This window comes from Anopheles coluzzii, assembly GCF_943734685.1.
Source record: "Anopheles coluzzii chromosome X unlocalized genomic scaffold, AcolN3 X_unloc_13, whole genome shotgun sequence".
Lineage (NCBI taxonomy): Eukaryota > Metazoa > Arthropoda > Insecta > Diptera > Culicidae > Anopheles > Anopheles coluzzii.
This window is the reverse complement of record NW_026054440.1, coordinates 1-5000: the sequence shown is the minus strand read 5'-3', so window position 1 is coordinate 5000 and position 5000 is coordinate 1.

Sequence of the window (5000 nt, the reverse complement as noted above, 5' to 3'; positions counted from 1 at the left end):
GCACCTAGGGGAAGTTGTGATGCCATCTGAACACCCACCGACTGATGCATTGAACGGCTAAAGTTGACCTTCAATCCGAACTGGCACTCTGCGGCGTGGAGGCAGTTGCGCGACCACTCCTATCCCAAACCAACAAAGCAAGGTGTATCCTACGTGCTCGGTACAAGCACACCACGACGGGACACATTGAACGGTTCAGCGATCTCTCTGCACTAGTGGAAGAACTCCAACGTGATACGGGAGACTTTGCTACAGCGGCTTCTCTGCACTTCTGGGCTACCACCTTGTGACGGGAGACATTGCTAGCGGTCACTCTGCACTAGTGATGGTACACCACCGTGATACGGGAGACATTGCTAACGGCCACTCTGCACAGGTGCCAATACCACCTTGTGACGGGAAACATTGCTAGGAACCGATCGGCATCTCTGCGCGATTACTTGACGCACACCCAACTAAGTCAACTGTTGGACTTTTTCGTAATCACGGCGGGACACATTGAACGAGCTCTAACGGATCTCTGCACGCATGGAACATGGTGGCGGGAATCATTGCTAGAACCGAACGGCGCCTCTGCGCGATGTACAAACAAGCTCAACAGGAACCTCGTATCGGCTGCCGAGCCGGAGCTCGAACAACTTGGACTTTCACCTCTAATTTATATCAACTCACCACTCCCCGAGGGATCCGCAGAATTGCTTCTGGGTCCCGTATCGTTATTTGCGATTCGTGTTTGCATTACACTACATTGAACTATTCCAACTTGTTTATCCGCATGGCGAACATTTGCTGCATTGAACATTAAAGTTCCACTTCGCTCTCCCCTACGTGGGTCTGAGCTTCACTCTCAGGGAAAAAATATGCCACATTGGTTAGGGAAACCCGGTTTCATCACGCTATGTGCCCTGCACCACCAGCTTAGCGTGAATGCTTCGAGTTTCCCTAAGAAGTTCGATTGGTCTTGCAGAGTTTAAAGACAACGAAGCTTAGTTTCAAGCAATGATTTAATATACGCGTATTAAAAACCCTTAACTGTTACAACTTTTATGCTTGAAACCATCGCAACGAAGTCTTTGGGTCCGTAGACCCGTGATGTACTGCTCCAGGAAACGTTTTGAAAGAGTGGAAACTCAAAATCATAGGTTAAGATCATCGGCAGAACCCACCAGACACCACTTTTGCTTCATAAGTTCGGCCTATAGTCATATGACGATTTTCATCGGGGAGGGGACGTATGACCCAAACGGGGGCTTATATGACCCACGGACACTGCAAACCATGCTCCTACGACTAAATAGAGGTTAAAACTACGATTTGGTGAAATCTTCATTTTTGACCTCGGAGCAAGGTACCTTCCCTATAGTAGGCAATGAGTAAATGATCATAATCCCAGGAGGGCAAAAAATGGGAACCCGAGAGGAAAGCGCTGTTGGCGCGCCTAAGCTAGTGGCCCGTAGAGTAAAAAGGGTACCCCCAACAAAGTTGTCGTTTCACGTTCTGGTTTCACTTTTCATCATCTAGGGTGCGTTCCTGACACGTTTTGAGGGGTTTTAGCAAAAAAAAATTTTTCGACTACTCGAGCTCTCTGGCCCGTTCGGTGCACATTTTTGAAAAAAGCTAGGGAGCTGCCCCTAGGTTCGGGGTGTCACAAAATGTTGAAAAGTGGTCGAAAAACCACTATCCAGAATCGGATGTAGAATCGTTAGACGAACTTAAAATTGTTCTACGACACCCATCTGCGACGTTTAGTATTCGAGATATGGCCCGTCCTAGGTCTGACCGAGCAATTTTTGTTCCGCGCACTTTGTGCACCGTACACTTTGATGTTTGTATGAAAAAGTACCCTACCTAGGGACGCGTAGAGCAAATTTGTACCCCCGGGCATGTTGTCGATTGACGTTCTGGTTGCACTTTTCATCATCTAGGGTGCGTTCCTGACACGTTTTGAGGGGTTTTAGCAAAAAAAAAATTTTCGACTACTCGAGCTCTCTGGCCCGTTCGGTGCACATTTTTGAAAAAAGCTAGGGAGCTGCCCCTAGGTTCGGGGTGTCACAAAATGTTGAAAAGTGGTCGAAAAACCACTATCCAGAATCGGATGTAGAATCGTTAGACGAACTTAAAATTGTTCTACGACACCCATCTGCGACGTTTAGTATTCGAGATATGGCCCGTCCTAGGTCTGACCGAGCAATTTTTGTTCCGCGCACTGTGTGCACCGTACACTTTGATGTTTGTATGAAAAAGTACCCTACCTAGGGACGCGTAGAGCAAATTTGTACCCCCGGGAATGTTGTCGATTGACATTCTGGTTGCACTTTTCATCATCTAGGGTGCGTTCCTGACACGTTTTTAGGGGTTTTAGCAAAAAAAAATTTTTCGACTACTCGAGCTCTCTGGCCCGTTCGGTGCACATTTTTGAAAAAAGCTAGGGAGCTGCCCCTAGGTTCGGGGTGTCACAAAATGTTGAAAAGTGGTCGAAAAACCACTATCCAGAATCGGATGTAGAATCGTTAGACGAACTTAAAATTGTTCTACGACACCCATCTGCGACGTTTAGTATTCGAGATATGGCCCGTCCTAGGTCTGACCGAGCAATTTTTGTTCCGCGCACTTTGTGCACCGTACACTTTGATGTTTGTATGAAAAAGTACCCTACCTAGGGACGCGTAGAGCAAATTTGTACCCCCGGGCATGTTGTCGATTGACGTTCTGGTTGCACTTTTCATCATCTAGGGTGCGTTCCTGACACGTTTTGAGGGGTTTTAGCAAAAAAAAAATTTTCGACTACTCGAGCTCTCTGGCCCGTTCGGTGCACATTTTTGAAAAAAGCTAGGGAGCTGCCCCTAGGTTCGGGGTGTCACAAAATGTTGAAAAGTGGTCGAAAAACCACTATCCAGAATCGGATGTAGAATCGTTAGACGAACTTAAAATTGTTCTACGACACCCATCTGCGACGTTTAGTATTCGAGATATGGCCCGTCCTAGGTCTGACCGAGCAATTTTTGTTCCGCGCACTGTGTGCACCGTACACTTTGATGTTTGTATGAAAAAGTACCCTACCTAGGGACGCGTAGAGCAAATTTGTACCCCCGGGCATGTTGTCGATTGACATTCTGGTTGCACTTTTCATCATCTAGGGTGCGTTCCTGACACGTTTTGAGGGGTTTTAGCAAAAAAAAAAATTTTCGACTACTCGAGCTCTCTGGCCCGTTCGGTGCACATTTTTGAAAAAAGCTAGGGAGCTGCCCCTAGGTTCGGGGTGTCACAAAATGTTGAAAAGTGGTCGAAAAACCACTATCCAGAATCGGATGTAGAATCGTTAGACGAACTTAAAATTGTTCTACGACACCCATCTGCGACGTTTAGTATTCGAGATATAGCACTTTGTAGGTCTGACCGAGCAATTTTGTACTGAAATGTATGGTGAACATGTAATTCATTAAATAACATTGACTTGCATCGTGCCCTACTTCATCGGCACAGCTGTTATTGACTATCTTTAGTGGAAATGGATTGAGTTTGACCATTTTAAGCCCATTTCCTATGCCGTGCACCAACATTGTGTACCGATCAGGGAAAGTACGCTACGTACGCGTTCATGGATGTCGATGTTGGTACAAGTTGCCTTTCGGGATAGCCGTGCACCAAAACTGTGTACCGATCAGGGAAAGTACAAGACGGAGGGTGCAGCTCGAGCGTACGCGTTCATAGATGTCGATGTTGGTACACTTGCACCAAAATTGTGTACCAATCAGGGAAAGTACAACACGGAGGGCGCAGCCCGGGCGTACGCAATCATGGATGTCCATGTTGATACAATCTACGTGTACGTACCTAGTTTTTGTAGGAAAAGTTGCAATTAAGTGCTTGCATGCTTAAAATGCTCATCTCAACCGGTCACCTTTTGGCCTGCCCTTTTATAACAGAAACCTAGAAAGATACTCGAGATTTTTGTGTTTTTCCATTCGCCCGGGACGACGAAATGAGCTATGTGCACATCGTGCAGAAAATTGTCTTCGCCACGCATGTTTTTGTCCATCCACTCATATAATCACCCGCATTTGTGTTCAACACGGACGGCGCAGCCCGAGCGAACGCGTTAATGTTTATGTTTGTACACACTGCTTGTACGATTCTAGGATTTGGTAATTGCGTCACAGTGCCCGACCGTCGCGGACACCATTCTTGGACAGAAGTCCTAGTACGTAGAGTACTTTCCCTAGGTATGTGCTCGTTCGTGACTATCGTTGCGTGCTTACGGACACGCTTGGGTATGTTTACCATACAAGGTTTACTAGGGAAACCTGGGAAGGACGCTTGCCCTCCCGTCGCGGACACCATTCTTGGAAAGAAGTCCTAGTACGTAGCGTTCCTTATTTTACTTGATCAGTTTGTAATGCATTCGCTTTGTTCCATCGACTTCTGCTACTGCTCACTAAGGGGTGTTCGTTTGCGATGTGTACGATAAGCAACTGTCTATCGTAACCAGCAGTTAATCAACACTTTTTACCCAAGTCATAGCAACATAGAGTACTTTTCCTAATCGGTACACAATTTTGGTGCACCTCTAACCTCGCCGGCACTTTATCGTTACGTTTTGTGCACAACCTAGGGACGTGGTGTAAGTTTCATGATTTTTATGTTTGATTTGGTTTATTATGATTGAAAAATACGCTACGTCCCAGAAATTGGAGCTCGACTACTTCCTCCATGTGGCGAAAAAAGTTACTGGGCAACGCCTAGCTTATGCCCCATTTGTACTTCAATTTTCATTATCAGGTTTGAAAAATACGCTAAGTCCCAGAAATCTGAACTCGAATACTTTTGCCACGTGGCGCCAAAAGCTACTGAGAAACGCCTAGCCTTTTACCCATTTATAATTTAGTTTTCGTTATAAGTTTTGAACAATACGCAAAGTTCCAAGAATCTGAACTCGAGTACTTTTTACATGTGCCGCCAAAAGCTACTGAGCAACGCCTAGGTTGATACATTTTTGGTAC